Genomic DNA, 22111 nt, shown 5'->3' on the forward strand with positions numbered 1-22111 from the left:
CAGAGCTGCTCCCCCTGGCTGCCAGAGGCTGCTATGTCAGCACCACAGATCTGCAGCTGCGCAGACTTAATTTATTCACTGCACTCCCTTCCGCCCCCATCGACGCTGGCTGAGCTACATGTGTCTGTGAGTATTATAGGTGTGTGGTATTGCAGGGGGTGTAGTGCAGGCAGGCAGGGGCCAATATGTGTGTATTATCTCTTATATATTAGGCTACATGTGTGTGTGTATTATGTGTGGTGTGTGTGTATAAGGCTGGGTGGGGGGTGGAGTTTCATGTGTGACCCTGTCCAGCGTTATACACACACTCTCAGGATGATTGCACATGTAGCCAAATATATAAGAGATTGGTTGTTTTATTACTGGGAGGTGTAAAGGTTTTAGTGTTGTTAGAGACTATGCACATGCACAGACCCCCACCATCGGAAGAGGGGATGAATTTGGCCTGTTTATACGCAGAAGCTGTGAAATAAAATGCTACTGCCGCAGGTGGCATCTTGTGTAAAGATGCCACCAACATGCTCCAGCAATACATTGCTGTGTCTGAGGACACAGCATCGGACCATGGCCCTTATTCTGGTTCACTGGCAAAGGTAAATTCCTTCTCAAATGGACAAAACCATGTGCATTGCAGGGGGAGGGGGAATGTAACATGTGCAGAGAGAATTAGATTTGGATGAGTTATTTTGTTTCTGTGCATGGAAAATACTGGCTGCTTTATTTTTACACTGCAATATAGATCTCACTTTGAAGTAGAACCCCACCCAAATCTAACTCTCTCTGCACAAGTTACATCTGCCCCACCTGCAGTGCACATGTTTTTTTCCTTTTGAGAAGGAATTTGCCTTGCGAGAGAACCAGAATAAGGACCCTTGTGCATGAACTTTGACTATCTAAATAACCCTCAGGTTACCTACTCAGGATGGTTGGTGTAGTGCATACAAGGACGCAGGCTCTCGCTTGGGCAAGAGAAAATGGCGAAAGAAAAAAAACTCTCGCCATGCACGGAGAATATTCTCATTGAATACTGCCCACTGTCTGGAATACTTTCATGGCTGTGTTATTTCATTTTTAATTTCTGGGTTTCAGATGTGTTGTCAGCTAGTAGTATACTATAAAGCCATGAGTTGCGGGGTCCCTGTTCTTGGTGATACTTCCTCACTGGAGTTTTTTTTGTAAATACAATAAATATATTAATTTGGTTGTTTTATTACTGGGATGTGTAAAGGATTTAGTGTTGTTACAACTGTGGCACAGGGAATGTTTCTCAGTTCAGTGCTGCATAAGCATGTGTTTTACTGTGTGTAATTACACTTCTCAGCAGCTCCCCCTCCACCCATCTCCGCATTTCACAAAGATCCCTCTTTGAACGCCATCCAGATGGTAACAATTTTTGTTTGCTGCCAACCTGGATCTGAGAGTTGTCCCTGTGGCTCCACTCTCAAATATTCCCTTGTTTGTTCCACCACAAGCATGCAGCATTTCCTTATACTCTTGCCCAGCTTTAGTGCTGTGGCTACTTTTGGCAGCTACAGTGGGCAGAAACAGTACATTGCAAACTAGGTGGATCTACAGTACATCTAAAGAGGGATGACATTGATTTTTCAGGGCGGCTTTCTCTGTTGTATGTAACACACTGCAGGAAAGGCACAGAATGTATTTCCTTACATATCAGGAAGCATAGCACATCAGCATGCCGACTTACTTCTACTGTACATTATGGCAAATATTATATGGCAGGATATTTCATGTTTCTATAGCTGTTTATGTCATTATAATTGTAGTATTTGTCATAATATTACAGACGATTTTTTTCCATTCAGACAGAGCCGATTACAGGTCGAGTATCCCGTATCCGAGTATCCGTTATCCAAATTATTCCGAAATACGGACATTCCAGAAAGTGAAAAAAAATTTTTTTTTTGCTAAAAACTCACTGGGGACATTTGTAACAGCATCACTGGGGACATGATATGTAACTGGCACTATATATGTGCAAGACAATGATTGCTTGGCATTCAAATTCAGTGCTGAGATAGTACACACATTTTGTTTCACGTTTTGAAACCTTGTTTTTTGAACAATTAAAATATATTTGTGTGTATTTTATGTGGTAATAAAATATATTTGTGTGTATTTTATGTGTTTATACAGCATACATGCAAGATACTTCAAAATACATCATTGAAATATTAAAATATTCCGAAATACGGAATAATCCGTTATCCAAAATTCTCCTGGTCCCGAGCATTTTGGATACGGGATACTCAACCTGTATTTATTTTAAAAGGAGGAATGATTGATCAACTGTAACTTCTGACCCATACACATGTGCAGGCTAAAACTATGGAGTGTGTGGTGTGCACGCACAGCCTTACTAGCTAGGTCCTATGCAGATACAGATATAGCCGGCCACATCTTTGCAGGGGATGGCGATTCCATCGCTATCCCCCGCTGGCGGCCAGCAATTGCCAGAGGCACGCGCGCACAAGATGCTCACGCGCCCCGTGGCAACGGAGCTTGGCAGGGGTCCCCGCTGCCTCCCCCGCCATCGCCACCAGTCCCCCTCGCCGGCCCGACCCCCCCCAAACTGGGCAACATCTCCCTGAAGCGGAGACGGGCAGGGAGACTCTGCCCAGCTGCCGCAATACTGGGACGCACGTGCGTGTGAGATGCACGTGCGTCCCAGTCTCTATCGCAGGTGCTCGCCAGTGAAAGGGATCTGGTGAGCACCGGCCAAGGATGAGCAGCACTACGTCTGTAACATAACTTTTTTTTTTTTTTATAAATATTTTTATTGAGAAAAGAAAATGGTACAATAACAAACAAAAATACATTGAACATGGTATTTGCATTGGTGGGGTAATATAATTGCATAGTTAGCCAGGAACAATGTAGTGGCATTTCTTGGTACAGTAGAGTGCATGACATATGGCATTACAAATAGAACACAAAGAGAAATGTGTATAGTATAACATCTCAAGTAGACACTGTGAGCAAATGTTGTATAGGCATAATCAAAATCAAAAGGGGGGTGTCCTAGTTCTAGGGTAGCGATGTTATACCAAGTGGAAAGTTTAACGAATTGTCTAATACAGTCTTTTCAAGGTCAGTAAGGGAGAGAACATATGGTATCAAGATTTTTAAATTTTTTGATGCCCTTGATTCTATGTCAACTGAACATTCAATCCAGTCCATTTGAAATAGAAACTGTAATCTTGGGAGCATAAGCTGCAGGGGTAGTGTATCAGTATGAATCCATTTGGAAGGTATGTTTTTTTTGGTAACCGCTGCGACTTTAGCTATAGACCTCTAGTATCTTGAGGTGGAGTAGTGGAGGTTTTAGAGGGGTGAATATTCCAAAATGCCCAAGAATCTCTGTGACAGATACAAGCTGAACTAGGCCAGCCCTGATGTTACACACCCTCCCTTTAAATACCTGGACATGCCTGTGTATTCTTTGACTTCCTGTCTGTCAAATTGTGAAAGGATTGCAATTAGATATTCATGATTCAGAGTTCATCACCGATCTGCAAATGTGCAAGTTGATAGCCGAGACCAAGACAAAAAAAAAACCTGCCCTATTCGCTATCCACACGCAATCAATACGCAATTCCCAAACCATCAAATTTTGTAAAAGTCTGCGCAGATGTAAGTATGAACCTTCCACAACTCCGCAAGAGACAGGCTAATCGAGGCCGGCACTAACATTACAGGCTCTCCCTTTAAAATGCCTGGGCACGTCTGCGCTTTTTTATGACACTTATAGAAAACGACAGGTTTCCACCTCCAGATGCCGGCTTCCTATCCGTCAAGCTCCTGCAACATTGTGTTCACGATCCAACCATAATTTCTGTCGCCATTCTCCCTTGCGCGTTATGATTTGTACGAATGTGCGGTCATTCAATAATTGCTCGATCGGCACATTCGTTGATCAGTGGCTAACTCTGAATTAGGCCCTTTGCGTGGGTTCCTGCAATGAAAAAAGGACTCTGGTGCATGAGGCATATTTCTGCCAATTTCTGCCGCCCTCAGCTTGATTGGAACTTGTTTTGGAGTTTAGGGAGTGTGGCCAGTCTGCACTACATACGCTGCACCCATTATGTACCGCGTCTTCATGCAGACTGAATCACGCAGGGCACTGAGGTGGAATGAAATTAGTTTAACAGTAAAAAATTACTGAAAAAAATCTTACATGTAAAGATCTGCTGTATTAACAAAGGGAGAAACTAGACATGAACATTATATAATAGAGAGCACAACTGGGGAATCTGCATAATGTCAGCATACATGAAAGGTTTATTGCTCTGGTGGTCACAGACAGAAATAAATACCATTACTCACCACAGTATTTAATGGCATCCACAGCACTAATAAGATGTAAAAACAATGGTATGGTAACCACTGTCAGTTAAGGATGGATGGGCGGGTCATTTTGGAGAGCCCTAGTAATGTTTCACTGAGAGAATGAATTGGTTTGATGACAGGTTGATGTAGATCTTGGTTGTACCCAGACTATTGAAATTATTTTTCTTTCCTTTTGTTTTCATCTCAGACTAGAACTTTGCACTGGTTTCCAGCTGAATAAAAAATAATTTTTAGCCCTTGTCATTCATATTGCCAGCACATTTTAGTGGTGAACTGATCTATGTCACAGGTCTGTGAATCAGTATGTGGATTGCAAGTCCCAGGCGTGTGAACCACAGATAGAAGTGAGAACATTCACAGAATTCAAGCTGACTGTTCATTTTTGTTCATTTTTTTTTATAAAAAAAGAAAAAATCTTTAACTTATACAGATCATATTATATAGCGGGGGAGATTTTTAAGAGAGTGATAAAGTACCCCCTTCTGTGTCACTCCTGTCAGTCTGTACTTCCCCTTTAGAATGAAAGCTCTTATGAGCTGGGCCCTCTCTTCTCATGTGCTTTTCTTAAAAAAGAAATATCCAGTAGAAAGGAGATGGCTCTGTCATCAGGCAGTGCCGGGGATGTCAGATCCATGCAGGGAAGCCGGTCACGTCATCACCTGGCGCGGACCCGGCTATATCCCTGGACCGCATCCTGGAACGCTCCGCCATTTTGGAGGGGGTATGGTGCCATGGAAACATGTGATGAGTTTGCGGACGCCATCTTGGGAGGGTCATCCGACCAACTATAATCCCATTAGAGGCAACTAGTTTTATAGCAGTGCTGGGGAAGGCAAAATCATGTGCTCAAAGTGGGCTTGTCTTCAGACAGGTTGATTAGCTGAACACAACAACATAGTAAAAACAAATGTGTATGAAAATGACACACAATACATTATATACAAACATAGGCGTGCGCAGCCCATTTTATTAGGGGGTGCACCGTCAAAGGGGTGTGCGTAGCTCCACCTATTGGGCGTGTCTAACACCACCAATCAGGCGTGTCTTCCGTCATCTATTGGCACTTTCTACAATATAAAAAGTCTCTCAGCCACACCATAATCTCCTGCCTATTTCAGTTTAAATCTTCTAATTACTCTGTGTAACAGTATATGCAAATACATCATACGTCATAAATATATATGGATGACACAGGTGTGTAGTGATATGACAATTGTCTAGTACAAATAACAATGCAAACACACATATAATTGATTGATGTGCGCTTCTTTAAATTGAATACAGTTCTAAAAAGCAAAAGTCTTTGGTAAAGGAATGCTGGTATTGCTGGCGGCAGAGGTGTTTGTAAGGGTGGGCACAGCATTAGGGGGTGCCTGTGCACCCCTAACACTCAATGTGCGCACACCTATGTATACAAATATTTACAATATATTACAGTAGCCTCGTAGGGGACCAGAGAGGTATATATAGTGTCAGGCTAACGTTTTGAGCCCCAAAGGAGTGAGTAAATGTCCTATAAACAGGGTTCTCAGGGTGCTATGGAACTACAGATAGGCAGAGAGAGGGTATTCCTAATTAAGTCCTGCAGGGGATAATGTGTCTAATTTTCGTATCCATTGACTTTGCAGTAGTATTTTGTGCCTGTCGCCACCCCTCCTGAGTGGAGGTATGTGGTCAACTATCATAAATTTGAAGTCTCTTACTGAATGTCCAGCATCCACAAAGTGTCTCGCCACTGGGGGGCGTATTGATGTCAACACCACTAAGCGCTTTCTTGACAGAGGATCTATGCATCGCTATCCTTTCTTTTGAAATTCTGATGGTTTTACCTACATACAATTTATTGCAGGGGCAGAGGGTGACATATATGATGAATTTCGATTCACAGTTCAATCGGTGGTAGATGGGAAATGTTTGGCCGGAGATGGGATGGGTGAATTGCGTGCCTGTGACCAGAGAACTACAGTTGGTGCATTTAGTACATTTGTATTTGCCATTCCTGGCAACTAGCCATCCACTCGAAGGTTTTGCTGGACTGATGTCCGAGTAAGATATTCTCTGTTTTAAATGATTGCTCCTTTTGTAACTGAAGAGTGGGGTGTTTGTACATTCTGCACCTAACACTGGATCCGTGCTCATAATGTGCCAGTGTTTCTGGACAGCAGTTTTTAGAATTCTGGAATTGGTCGAATAGGTCGTTGGAAACACAATCCTCTCCATATTGATATCCCTGGTGGAAGGTTTCAGTAATTCTTCACGGTTAAGCGCCTCACATTTCATTCCTGATGAAGGTCTTATAAAATAAAGACCGAAACGTTGAAGTAAACTTGAGTTATTTATTGGAAGAAGTCAGAGAGTGCCGCAATATTTTCCATGTTATCTGATCCTGCATGAAGGCACCTGGCATCTGAATTACTACGGTCACAGGAGTGCCGGTCAGTGACTTACTATATATATATATATATATATATATATATATATATATATATATATATATATATATATGAATATAGGAAAGGCCCATTTGAAGCCTTTTCTATTCTGATCCCAGTATATGTGGTTAATACTAAACATTGACAGTCAATTGTATATTTATTTTTGGGGGATTATCCTTTGATGTTATAGCAAGATCTCAAGCTCCAGGGTTTGTTGAAAATGAAACACTTGACGTTTCCCTTATTGCCTGTGAAACAACTTCTGTATAATGTTTACTCTGCATCTGAGTTTGAATGACCCCTGATGAAGTCTCATGTCGACGAAACGCGTTGGATTCCTTTCTACTGGATATTTATTATGTGAAATGTTATCAACTTTAGTGAATCAAAGACTTTGGCACTTATGTAATATTGGATTGGATCCATATCACCCCTGATGAAGTCCTAGCGGACGAAACCCATAGGGTCTTACCTAAGAAAATTGCACTTTGATGTTGGATCATCTATAGCAGCTGTTCTCAAACTGTGGGTCCTGACCCCAAAGTGGGTCCGACCACTTCAGCATGGAGTCACGACTCCATGTTGCTGACCATCAGATTAGTGTGTCTGTGGAGGGGGGGACAGAGGATAACTCATTAAGTAAACACCCTCTGCTTCCATTTTTCATCCCCCTTTTCCATCCCTTCATTACTCACTGCCTCCCTGTCACAATAACGGTCACTTCACTTCATTGACTACACATGTGGCAGCCATTCTGTGGTAACTTGCTGAGGCCTTGTAATAATGTTTAATGTCTGATGGGGTCCCAGAGCAAAATAGTTTGAGAACTCCTGATCTATAGGATCATTTGGATTTTACCTGATAAAATTGTACTTTGATGTTGGATCATCCATTGAATTATGTACAAAGCTTTCATTGAATGAATTTTGTTTGTGTATAAAAAATCAGAATAAATACTGTTTTTTATCTTTGCACTGTTACTGAAATTCAAAAGTGGTGAAATTAAATAGAGCGTACTTCTATTCCTTTCTCTTTGTCCTGTCCACTGATTGAACTGCCTTTATTTACCATGTACTTGTCCTAAAATGATTCGTACTGTAATTTGTTATGTAATAGTTTTTTCTCTTTTAGGTATTGTTAGGCACTGCGGAATCCTTGTGGTGCCATATAAATAAACAATAATAAATAATAATAACCAATCCACTCCTGTAACTTTGCAAACACAGGGGCAGATGTATTAAGCCTTCAAAAGAGGCAAACGCAAGGGTGAAAAGAGAGATAAACGTCCAGCCAAGCAGCTCCTTACTGACATTTTCAAACACAGCCTATAACATGACAGTTAGGAGCTGATTGGCTGGACATTTAGCAAAGCATGTGCGTTGATCAAGTAACAGACTACCACTCTTTACATCTATAAATTGTGTTGCTTTTAGTTTGCGGTGTATAGCTTTCTTCTCAGCAGATAGGATAATTCAATGTCCATGCAGTACTCATTGTCCAAAACAACTGTTCTATTTTAATTGATCATTCTATATAATGTCCATATTATAGACTGAGATGCATTTCGTGTACCAATTCCACCTGGCAAGCACTCTGATTCCTACGATCTCATATTTTGGCTGCTGTGGATAATGTAATATATTACAATTCACATTACCAGCAATTATGCAAATAGCAAAAAATTAAACCAAGGACTTTGACAATTCATTAGAATGCTTGAGGCTAATTAAATAATTACTTTGATTCTGATTTCAGTCCATAAAGTCTTTTAGAACACACTTCGTACTCTGTTAAAATCAACGCCAAAGTGTAAGGTTTGCCTACACTTGTAACTAGCGTTGTTTCTTAATGCATGTGTGTACCGGCTCTAACAAGTATGTGATTATTCTGTGAAGAAAATTAGGGGCAACACCATTTTTCAGTGTTCTCCCCCCTTTTCTCCCTCCCCTCCATCCCCTGTCCTCTAGAGACTGTCTCTTGGCTTCAGACTAAACATATAATCGGGCTGAGTCATATATTTATTCAGAGCTATAGCAGCAGCAGCAGTGGGGAGATGCTTTCACTTAGTATGTAGTTTGAGGTGACCCAACAGTCACTTCTTAATTGAGTTCTAAAGTAAGAGCTCCCTCTACAGCTCAATTCAGGTAACACATAAGCTCTTCATTTTTGCAGGCAGATGAGAGTACATTGGTATTCCTGTTCTAACATTTCACTTTGTGTTACACTACATGTTTATTAATGATAATGTAATGCTTACGGAAACTCTTACATTGTAAAAGTATTTACATCTGGGAAGAACTTTTATGATCCATTACTGTGCTTATATTATGTGGTTGGCTGTTTTTGATCCTTATGGTCCAGACGTACTAAGCTTGAAGAGTGATAAACCACCAGCCAATCAGCAGCTAACTTCCATGTTACAGGCTGGGTTTGAGAAATAAGAGTTAGGAGCTGATTGGCTGATTGCTGTATTTATACAGTGAGAGAAAAAATTCCTCTGATGGCGGATTTTCGATGAATATTGAGATGTTTTAATGACAATGCGCACAGACAGCGTGTACAGCACGAGGCTAGCATTGTTCCTAACAGGAATCATGAGTTTCATTCCAGATTAGGTGCCTGTATATGCAGAGATTGCATGCTCTTCCAAGAGATGTAACAATAATGGGTGCAGGGAGTGCTGTTGCTATGGGGCCTGGAAGCTTAGGGGGTCCGTCAGTATCAGAATAGGGCATGAAGGGCTCACCAGAGGGAAGCAGTGATTGTGGCCGGTGGTGAATTTTGCCTACTTCTGCTAGACCTAAGCCCCATTTCCCAATGACATCAGCCATCAATTACAGAGAGAGCAGCGAGGATAGCTGTCCAGACCCCTGGCCAGACAGGTAACAAGGCACCGCTGGTAGGGGCCCATGTTTAGGGTTGTTACCATACCAGTCTCAAGAAGGGGGAGTCCCCTGATGGGGTTGGGTCCCTCTTTTGTGCACATTAGCGATGCTGCATTTATAAATACACTTTACTTTTTGATACTAATCTGGAGTGCTGGTTCGTTTATTGTCCACCTGGGTGGGGAGGCCTCTATGTCCAGAGGTAGTGTATTGTATGCCCCAAGACTCTGGCTGGTGATGACTGGCAAAGGAGGGAGAGGGAAATAGGGCAGGTAATGTATATCCTTGGGTTTGGTGGGGGGCAAGAGTTTGTATTATGTTCACTACACAGAAACCTCTACTTCCTATTGTATCATTATGATCATCAAACAAAATTAGCAGATTTTTTTTATTTATGCTTATTAAAAATAAGTGATGTTGCATTATGGGCAACACAGTGGCTAGCATTGCTGTCTCATCACCATCATGGTTTCATGCTTACTTGCTATGTTTCATAAAACATAGAGGGCAGTGGTGTAACTATAAAAACCGCACCCCCACGCCGAAAATTTCGTCAGCGCCCCCCCCCCGGTAAAGATAATGCACACACCCCCCCCCCTGCCGCCACCCGTGTCCCCGTGCCTTACCCTCAGCTGTGCTGCAGCTGGGACCCACAGATTTTGTCTGCGGTCCTGGCTCCCCTCCTGCCCTGGCTTCTGCTGGTATGAAACGGGCCATCACAAAAAGATCCCCCCCCCCCCCCGCCATACAGCAGACAGTTTCAGAGAACTGTCTGCTGTATGGGGGTGGACATTTTATGATGGTTCATTTTCATTTCAGCAGAAGCCAGGGCAGGAGGGGAGCCGGGACCGCAGCGCAGACAGGTAAATCTGTGGGTCCCGGCCGAAGTACAGCAGCATTACAATAGCCCCGCCGACCCCCAACGCCTGCACTTACACAGCGCCTCCCCGTGACTGTGGGGTCTGCGGGGCTATTGTTACGCCACTGATAGAGGGACACATACACCTACCTCCTCGGGAGTGTTCTTGATCTGGCCAGCTGTGGTGAAGGGGTTTTTCTTCACCAGGGAAGTACTTCTTATGTAATCCACCACAGTGGTTTTCCGTGGTCTTCTGGGTCTTTTGGTGTTGCTGAGCTCTCCGGTGCATTCTTTCTTTTTAAGAATGCTCCAAACAGTTGATTTGGCCGCCCCTAATGTTTTTGCTAACTCTCTGATGTTTTTTTTTTTTCAGCCTAATGATGGCTTGCTTCACTGATAGTGACAGCTCAAATGTCACACCTGGAATCACTCCAGACCTTTTACCTGCTTAATTGATGATGAAATAATGAGGGAATAGGGTATTGCCCTATTACTGTTGGTCCCTTAAAAAGTGGGGGCACATATAGAAACCGTTGTAATTCCTACACTGTTCACGTGATTTGGATGTAAATACTCCCAAATTAAAGCTGAAAGTCTGTAGTTAAAGCACATCTTGTTTGGTTAATTTCAAATCCATTGTGGTGGTGTATAGACCCCATAATATGAGAATTGTGTCGATGTCCCAATATTTACGTACCTGACTGTATATGTTTATATATATATATATATATATATAATCACTCCAGGCGGTGGCACTCCAAGTATCAAATAAGTCTACCAACACAGGGTTAAGACGACAATTCGAGGTTTAATAATCACCTCTTCATCAGGTCACATAAAATACATGTACAGACAAAATTACTTTTATACTCACAGATCAACAGTGTACGTCTCCCGGTCCCGGGCTTCCCGCCAGCGGCGTCCGGCTCCGTCATCAGCGTGCGTCGCACTGCGTCACTCCGCACGGACGTAGACCCGTCGCGCCCACTGGACGGCAGCCGTTACCTAGGATACATATAACAACAAACCGAATTTTATTACATATATAATCGCCGTAAAAAAAGGCTGATAAAATACCAAAAAACACAAAGAAAACACATAAAAAATCGAAAGCAGACAACATGGGCAAGTCATGATGATATATCAAGTAGTCATAATTCTTATGGCTAACATGCTGGGTTACAGTGTGATTAACCAATTACTGAAACACTGTATATAAACGTATAAAGTGTCAAATAAACCATAGAAGATGCTTGCTGCAATGAAAAATCATGGATCATAGGTAGCACCGTAATCCCAGCTGTTCATTCAGGCCACGAGGGGCCAATGTTCCCAGGCGATAAATCCAGCTGGTTTCTCGCTGCAGTAATTTAAGTGACCTATCCCCCCTTCTCATTGAGGGGGGTATATGGTCAATCAGAATGTATCGGAGTGAGGCAATATTGTGGCCAGCCTGTAGGAAATGCCTTGCCACAGGCTGGTCACTGGTGCCACTCTCCAATGCCTGTTTAATGCTATGGCGGTGGGTCGCCATCCTCTCCCTCAGGGTACGATCAGACTTACCCACATAACTCCGTCCACAGGGACATGTGATAAGATAGATAATGAATTTAGTAGTGCATGTTAATCTGTGGCGGATATAATACTTTTTGCCAGATGAGGGATGATTAAAGAATGGGGACGCCACCATAGATCTACATGTAGTACAGCTTAAACACTTAAAGCAACCCATTTTTTTAGAGAGAAAATTCTCTGTATGGGTCTGGCTGGTTGATAAGCCAGTTATGTCCGTCCGGACTACCCAGTCAAAGATGTTACGCCCTCTCTGATAACAGGGCATTAGCTTACTCTCACTGAGACCTATTTTGGGGTCTGCAGTCACCAGTGGCCACCATCTCTTGGAAACTTTGTTAATGTTAGCACTATGATCATTGAAATGGTTAACCCACGGAAATCGGTTAGTGGTAGATTTTTTTGGCTGTACCTTCAAAAGGTCAGCTCTAGGTACACTCATGGCTTTTACTTTGGCTGTTTCCAAAGATTTGGAATCATAGCCTCGGACCACAAATTTTGCTGCCATTTTATCAATTTGTTTATTTGCATCCAAATCAGAACTGCATACCCTCTTGGCCCTCAAAAATTGAGAGTATGGCACTCCATACTTGGATGACTTGGGGTGGAAACTGTTGGCATGCAAAATTGTGTTCCGATCAGTCGGTTTAGTGAACAAGTTTGAAGAGATTTTGCCATCGCTAAGGTTCACTTCCACATCAAGAAAGTGAACACGATTAGGATGTATTTGGTAAGTAAACTTGATGGGGCTACCAGACTCATTGTGACCTTGTACATATTGCTCCAGCAACTCCACGGGGCCTCCCCATATCATGAATAGGTCGTCAATGAATCTTGCATATGTCACAATATGCTCACAAATGCCAGGTGCCTCAAGAAAGATTTGGCGCTCCACCTGCAGCATGTAGGTGTTAGCGTACGATGGGGCCACATTGGACCCCATCGCACAACCCGACAGCTGCAGGTAGAACGCTCCATCAAATATAAAATAATTGTGTGTCAAAATCAGCTCTAATAGCTGTACAATCAACGCACAGGGTGGACCAACATAATTAGGATTGTCGTTCAGTAGACACATGATGGCATGGAGCCCTTCACTGTTGGGGATCACAGTGTATAGGCTGGTGATGTCAAGAGTAACCAAGACACCACCAGCGGGCACAACCCCCACACCATGTAGCAAATTTAGAAAGGCTGTAGTATCTCTAATATAGCCTGTGCTATTTACAATGCAAGGTTGGATCAGTGCGTCCAAATATACAGCCAGAGCTTGGAACAGGGATTTCCTGGCGGAAATTATAGGCCGCCCCGGAGGCCGCTCCAAGCACTTGTGCACCTTTGGTAAATTATATATGTAATAAAATTCGGTTTGTTGTTATATGTATCCTAGGTAACGGCTGCCGTCCAGTGGGCGCGACGGGTCTACGTCCGTGCGGAGTGACGCAGTGCAACGCACGCTGATGACGGAGCCGGACGCCGCTGGCGGGAAGCCCGGGACCGGGAGACGTACACTGTTGATCTGTGAGTATAAAAGTAATTTTGTCTGTACATGTATTTTATGTGACCTGATGAAGAGGTGATTATTAAACCTCGAAACGTCGTCTTAACCCTGTGTTGGTAGACTTATTTGATACTTGGAGTGCCACCGCCTGGAGTGATTATTGTGAGACCGTGCGCGGAATCTGGTGTGCACCCTTTTAACAGTCAAGGACGCTAAGGAGTGCTTCCCCACAAAGTTGTATATGTGGAAATCTGTCCAGCAGGAACAGTGATCCAGGAGTACTAGCACCCGCTTTCTAAATCGTGCTTTATCTTCACTGGTCATCAGTGTATTTGCACAGCAACCCAGCATGGAGCCGCAGGAGACACCTGGAGGGGACCAGCTGGGAACTGTAAATATGTCTTTGCAGACACTTGGACTAACTCTGTCTTTGACCACGGAACAAGCTGATTGTGTTCTGTACAAAGAAAGATTGGAGGATGAGGCAGAAGCCCGTCCGGTGGAGTTTATGTTTAAGGATTGGTTGCGTTTAAAACAAAAAGAAATTGACTTTCTTTATCATGGTATCACCCTGAGCGACTATTTTAGGGATAAGAGAATCCCCAGGGGTTTTAGAATAAAAAATGCACCGACCATCGGCAGGAACAATGTGGCATTCTGCCGCAAATGGATCGCTGTACTTAATAAATGCAGCATGGATTTAATCCTCCTGGTTATTGAGGAGTCGACACGAGAACTGGGGGCAGTACGTAGCTAAATTGCGGAGTTTGAATTAAAACATAAACAGGCTTTTGATGAGGATACGACCAACAATTGGGTAGATAAACTGACCAAGCAATTATCGGTCTATAAACGTGACCTGATAGCCTTTAAAAAGCAAAAACTTCAAAAAGTTATTGGCGACTATGAAAATAACCGTGTGTATCAGTGGGTACACGGCGGACGCCAGGAACCCCCACATAGATATCGTGAGAGGGGGGCTAACAGGAGAAAGTGGAAACCACCTCAAGATACCGGCTCATCATATGAAGCCATCACCACCAGTGACTCAGACGCAGCCTCAGGCCCTTCTAATGTCCGCGGTCAGTCCCCTTTAGGGGTCCCAACAAACCCACAAGACCACACCGCCAGCGCAGATCCATCCGACGTGGTGGGCAGGGGAAAAGGACGAGGCAAGGTGGGTCGTCCTCCATTGAACAGGAACAGGAGACCACGATAATCAACTTGTCGACACATGTGTTGACAGACGCCGAGACGAAGATTTTAAATAAGGGCCTGTCCTATGTCCCCACAACTAGACTCAATGGTCTGAAGTGGGAAGTTGAGAAATACCGTTTACAACGACAATTGCGACTCAAGGAGCATTTCCACAATACTTCCCCCCCATCTATGCCTGATATGATTCCTCCCCAGTTGAGAAGAATTATACCTCGTTCTACATTTGACCCTATATCCTACAACACCTCCATTAAAACGTATGGCAACATGCTGGACACTCAGATTTCATCTGAGCAAAGATGTGACAACCACAGTAATTTAAGCCGTGAGGAATTTCAAGCCCTCAAGGACTTATCGAATTATAACGACATCGTCAGTCGCCCCGCGGATAAGGGCGGGGCAATCGTTATTCAAGACATTCAACCATATAAAGAAGAGATTCAACGCCAATTGGCAGATTCCAATGTCTACTGCAAACTTTCTGCTGATCCCACTGCTGTTTATCTTAAGGAACTTTTGAATATCCTGACACCAGCGTTACATTTAGGTCATATAGACCAAAAGCTTTTTGATGCACTTGTCCCCAAGGAACCGGTAGTGGCGGTTCTGTACACTTTACCAAAGGTGCACAAGTGCTTGGAGCGGCCTCCGGGGCGGCCTATAATTTCCGCCAGGAAATCCCTGTTCCAAGCTCTGGCTGTATATTTGGACGCACTGATCCAACCTTGCATTGTAAATAGCACAGGCTATATTAGAGATACTACAGCCTTTCTAAATTTGCTACATGGTGTGGGGGTTGTGCCCGCTGGTGGTGTCTTGGTTACTCTTGACATCACCAGCCTATACACTGTGATCCCCAACAGTGAAGGGCTCCATGCCATCATGTGTCTACTGAACGACAATCCTAATTATGTTGGTCCACCCTGTGCGTTGATTGTACAGCTATTAGAGCTGATTTTGACACACAATTATTTTATATTTGATGGAGCGTTCTACCTGCAGCTGTCGGGTTGTGCGATGGGGTCCAATGTGGCCCCATCGTACGCTAACACCTACATGCTGCAGGTGGAGCGCCAAATCTTTCTTGAGGCACCTGGCATTTGTGAGCATATTGTGACATATGCAAGATTCATTGACGACCTATTCATGATATGGGGAGGCCCCGTGGAGTTGCTGGAGCAATATGTACAAGGTCACAATGAGTCTGGTAGCCCCATCAAGTTTACTTACCAAATACATCCTAATCGTGTTCACTTTCTTGATGTGGAAGTGAACCTTAGCGATGGCAAAATCTCTTCAAACTTGTTCACTAAACCGACTGATCGGAACACAATTTTGCATGCCAACAGTTTCCACCCCAAGTCATCCAAGTATGGACTGCCATACTCTCAATTTTTGAGGGCCAAGAGGGTATGCAGTTCTGATTTGGATGCAAATAAACAAATTGATAAAATGGCAGCAAAATTTGTGGTCCGAGGCTATGATTCCAAATCTTTGGAAACAGCCAAAGTAAAAGCCATGAGTGTACCTAGAGCTGACCTTTTGAAGGTACAGCCAAAAAAATCTACCACTAACCGATTTCCGTGGGTTAACCATTTCAATGATCATAGTGCTAACATTAACAAAGTTTCCAAGAGATGGTGGCCACTGGTGACTGCAGACCCCAAAATAGGTCTCAGTGAGAGTAAGCTAATGCCCTGTTATCAGAGAGGGCGTAACATCTTTGACTGGGTAGTCCGGACGGACATAACTGGCTTATCAACCAGCCAGACCCATACAGAGAATTTTCTCTCTAAAAAAATGGGTTGCTTTAAGTGTTTAAACTGTACTACATGTAGATATATGGTGGCGTCCCCATTCTTTAATCATCCCTCATCTGGCAAAAAGTATTATATCCGCCACAGATTAACATGCACTACTAAATTCATTATCTATCTTATCACATGTCCCTGTGGACGGAGTTATGTGGGTAAGTCTGATCGTACCCTGAGGGAGAGGATGGCGACCCACCGCCATAGCATTAAACAGGCATTGGAGAGTGGCACCAGTGACCAGCCTGTGGCAAGGCATTTCCTACAGGCTGGCCACAATATTGCCTCACTCCGATACATTCTGATTGACCATATACCCCCCTCAATGAGAAGGGGGGATAGGTCACTTAAATTACTGCAGCGAGAAACCAGCTGGATTTATCGCCTGGGAACATTGGCCCCTCGTGGCCTGAATGAACAGCTGGGATTACGGTGCTACCTATGATCCATGATTTTTCATTGCAGCAAGCATCTTCTATGGTTTATTTGACACTTTATACGTTTATATACAGTGTTTCAGTAATTGGTTAATCACACTGTAACCCAGCATGTTAGCCATAAGAATTATGACTACTTGATATATCATCATGACTTGCCCATGTTGTCTGCTTTCGATTTTTTATGTGTTTTCTTTGTGTTTTTTGGTATTTTATCAGCCTTTTTTTACGGCGATTATATATGTAATAAAATTCGGTTTGTTGTTATATGTATCCTAGGTAACGGCTGCCGTCCAGTGGGCGCGACGGGTCTACGTCCGTGCGGAGTGACGCAGTGCGACGCACGCTGATGACGGAGCCGGACGCCGCTGGCGGGAAGCCCGGGACCGGGAGACGTACACTGTTGATCTGTGAGTATAAAAGTAATTTTGTCTGTACATGTATTTTATGTGACCTGATGAAGAGGTGATTATTAAACCTCGAAACGTCGTCTTAACCCTGTGTTGGTAGACTTATTTGATACTTGGAGTGCCACCGCCTGGAGTGATTATTGTGAGACCGTGCGCGGAATCTGGTGTGCACCCTTTTAACAGTCAAGGACGCTAAGGAGTGCTTCCCCACAAAGTTGTATATATATATATATATATATAAACACACCTTTTTGCACCACGCAACATGTAGCAAGCCTTTAAAAGAGATAAAAGGGAGACGTTTATCTGCTAATTACGATAGATAAAACTAATATACCAAGGTAGCCTTGATTTATTTTGTAAGTCCCGAGTGCCGTGGTTTCCTGTTCTATATTCATTAACCCAGTGCTCGAAGTGGGCTGGTATACAACGGTGTGACATACCCGGAACTTCACTTCGAGCGCTGATTTTTTTTTTCTGGTCAGCAGTGCTTGTGCCCACATGGCGGCTGTAAAGAGCACAGCCAGCAGTGATGGTGCGGGCAGGGGCGGAAGTCCCGCTGCCGGGATTCTAGCCCTGCAGGGTGCATCTACATCATTGTCCCCCGTCCCATGTCCTCCCTGGTAGTAGAGCGACTCAGTGCTCTGCTGAGTGCTGTTCTGCTTGTGGCTGCGTCTGTGACCCTGGGTGCTGAGATAGCAGGGAGATAGGGCAGCCTGCAGGGAGTGGGCGGAGCGGCTGTCACTGTGAGCACGGAGTCCTGAGAGGCTCCGATAACTAGCAGCAGCAGTAGGGAAGGAAAGACGAAATGTGTGCATTCCGTATGGGTGGGGGGTAGGTGAGGGGATTGCTGAGCATCGACAAGTGTTTGCAGATCACTACTGAAATGTGCAGAGAACTCTGCTGTCGTTGCTCAGCAACCCATTAGAGGACCCCCTGCTTTGCATCCACATGCATACCTCTGAACTGTTCCGCTTATCGCCGGAACGTCCCGGAATTTTCGGACGTTCCCGCATTCCCGCATGCGCACAGCGTCTATTCTTTCAGGCAGAGGGGCAGGGGGCTGGCCAGCAGCTTACAGAGCTGCTGGGCATGCCTCCACGGCGGCGGGAAATGGGGGCGTAGCCTTGCGGCAGTGCCCCGAGTATAGACAACGCCCCCAGAATTTGCCACGCGTCCTGTCCCTCACCAGTCTCCTCCAATGTTGGCAGGTATGCACATGTATGAGGAGGGAAGCTGCTGGCTCCTATTAGTTTAGCAGCAGCAGAATGCATTCCAGCCCCAACACAGAGGAGCAAGTTGGAGGAGCCAGAGGGGCTTACTGCTGGCACCCTGCACAGCTAATCTCACTCTATCCCAGAGCCGGATCAAGGTTTGTGGGGGCCCTGGACAACACAAGATCCAGGCTCCCCCCCAGCCCGGTCAGAGGCAGCCCTCCCTCCCCCCCTAGACGATACCTTGGACCAGGCAGCGTGGTCCGACTGTCCATGCTGTGCTGGGTCCCTGCGGAGGATGTGAAGTCAGTGGCGGGGACCGTTCGGCACTACTAGTTCCCATCCACCACAGGGACCCTGCAGCGGACTTCACATCCGCTGCAAGGACCCGCTGCCCGCCCTGCTGCCTGGTACCCACCGCCGCAGCAGTGGGGTTGTGGGTGTGGGGGCCCTGAAATGTGTGGGGGCCCTGGAGCAACCGCCCCTTTTGCCCCATGGGTAATCCGATCCTGCTCTATCCTACTATTGTACACATTTGTGCTGTTGCTGATGAGCAGGTCATACACTACACCATGTATGCTGCAGCACAGGTTCAATGTAAAGTACGCTATACAACAGTGCTGGAAGTGGGCCGGTATATCGGTATAGAATATCGGCACTTCTTCAAGTACTGCAGTTTTTTTTCCTATTGCCGCGCTGCCATCCATGACCTCCCCCCACCCCAAGGTCAAACTATTGCCGGTGCAGAGGTGGTAATGGGGACGCTGCTGCAAGCAGCTCCGTCCTGCCTCTGCCTGGCCAGTGGCTCCTGGCTCCAATGAGTGGGAACTGGGGAACGTACGTGCAGATTTGTGTGTCCCCGGAGCTGCCAGACCTGCTGAAGCAATTCACTAAAGTGGGACATGGTGCAGTGGGTGGGGAGGCCTGTGCATGCCCCTGGCACAGCTACACAGCATCCTGGGGCTAAATGACTTTGGAAGATAAGTGGATTGGCTGAAATTCTTTGCCTTGGCCTGTAGCACCCTGGTTGGGAGTATCACTGCAGCCCTGAAACACGCCTGTGCCATACTTACCGAGGACCCAGATGGTGGTGCTGCCCGCATCCCGTTCCAGACCTTCTTGTTCCTATCCAAGTACCTGGCCCAGGTGCAGGGCCGGCGCTACCCACTCAGCAGCTCCTGCAAAGCAGGGAGGCGCCATGCTGAAAAGCGCTGTCTCCCTCCCTGCTCTGCTAAAGCTGCCTCAGCCCTCACTGTCACTGCCTCCTGCACGCCGCCCGCAGTGCCTGTCTGACAGCGGGCGGCAGTATGGAGAGGCTGAGCAGCTCCCTGCACCGCGCACACACTGTCCTCATCATGTGACCTGCCCCCTCTTCCTCATGGACACTTGCGCTGAGGCATGTAGCGCTGTCTGTGAATGCCTGGATGACATGTCATGTCCGGATCCGCCCCCTACCCATTACTCCCTGCGCCTGTCAGCTGTCAATCAAATGATGAACAGGTAGCAGTGCCGCCTCCCCTTCCTTTCCTCTTCTCAGTGTGCTGTGCCAGTGCCGCTGCCAGTCCTCAACACTCCGCCCCCTCTATCTCCTCCCCTCTTCTTCCTTCTCCTCCTTCTCTCTCCTCCTTTCCCCCTCAGTCACGAGTGCTGCACATACTTTTTGTACTGCTTTCGGATCGCATCGCACACACATTGCATACACATTGCGATGCAATGTAGCCCATAACGCATGCTGCAGCTTGTTGCAATGGCAATGTGAAAGGGCGCAAAATTTATGGTTTGCAGGAGGGCGCCGGACGCCCCAGCACCGGCCCTGCCCAGGTGGATGGTGAAATACCAGAGGTGCAGGTGGAAGATGCGCTGAAGGGAAGAAGATCTCCATAGGCGCTGAAGGTACACAGCAATTAATATTGTGGTGGAGGGAACAGAGGAACAGAGCAAGGTACGGGGGGGGGGGGGGGTGCGGAGGGGGCTAATTAGGCTCTACCCCTCCGCCTTGATTCCCCCACCCCACCTTTCCCCTCCATAACCCTTCTTCTATTTCTCTCTCCCCCTGCCACTTTATTTCTTTCCTCACCCCACTCTCGCTTCCTTTTTTTCTTCATACTGTGCTCCCCCACCTAATCCCATTCTCACTCTCTCTCCTCTACCTCTCTCCCTGTACCCTTTTTTCTCAACCCTCTCACCACTTTAACTATCTCTGCTCCATGTCTCTTATTTTTCCACTCTGGTTCCCACCTCTTGTGCTCCCCACTTATGTGTAATGCCCCCTTTTTGTGTGACCATGCCCCCTTTTCTGGAGCACGCGCGCATTTGACGTGCCCAGCAGAACATTGCTGTCTTTCCATACTCCCACTTCAAAATGTCCACTTCGGCCACTGGATTAATCCCCTTCAGCACCGTTGGAGACTCTACTGAAGGCACAGGGCCATTATACAGTGGAACGGGGCTGAGTGCCGGCTATTTGCATATATATCAGCTTTATCTATCGTAATTAGCAGATAAACGTCTCCCTTTTGTCTCTCTCAAAGGCTTGATACATTTTGTGTGGTGCAAAAAGGGGTGAAATATAAATAGTAATGCTCAATCTGCAGCTTACACAGTATAATTCAGGAGAGGGTTCCTCATCCCTTCACCAGTGACAGAAACAACATGAACGGAGGAAAATCCTGCATACAGTAACTAGCATTGGATCAATCTTCCCTTATCACAGGTTCTCATTGTACAAATTAAATTGCGCAAGGAAACATAAATAAGATATGTGTAGTGATGCACAGTTTTTTTTTTTTTTTTTTTTATATAATTTTTTATTGTTTCGAGGCATTGAATAACAGTTGTACACTGAAGGCAAACATAACATATCATTCATTATATGGTTACTGATGCACAGTTTTTTAATACAATGATGTCATTGTTTTTATGTGTTGGATATGTATTGAATCGTTTTTATATCATATCAACATATAGTAGGGACCTTCATACTTATAACTTGATCACTTTACTATCACTATTTTTTATTGTGATTCCCTGGGCGGGCTTATCTGGATCATGTTTCGGGGTTCCATAGTGTTAAGGACCCGCTCGATAAGAGATAACCTGGACAATTGGTGGGCAGGCCAATATCAATGGCCAATGATATACTTATAACCTCTTATGATATATTATATTGTCATGTAATGATCGCATAGTGCATTTGCACCCTCTCTCTCTGTGTAACCCATTTTATACTCAGCAGATGGCATCTTTCAGTACTGAGGGTGTGCAATTTAGAGCCATTTTCCCCTACTATGCATTGATTCATTGTATGAAGCATCTCTGTATCTGTATATTTATATATGTTCATTATTATATTTATGACTAATACAGATTTTGTGGTTTTAAGAAAAATATCTGATGACAAT

At 45.0% G+C, this 22111-nt stretch overlaps 1 protein-coding gene across 5 annotated transcripts in view; it reads left to right on the forward strand.

Moving 5' to 3' along the window:
• DNM3 (dynamin 3) overlaps positions 1 to 22111 on the forward strand; it is a 359404-nt gene that overhangs the window by 335690 nt on the left and 1603 nt on the right. The gene's annotated exons all lie outside the window — the stretch shown is intronic.

Source organism: Crinia signifera, chromosome 8 (assembly GCF_055691185.1).
Source record: "Crinia signifera chromosome 8, ASM5569118v1, whole genome shotgun sequence".
Classification (NCBI taxonomy): Eukaryota; Metazoa; Chordata; class Amphibia; order Anura; family Myobatrachidae; genus Crinia; species Crinia signifera.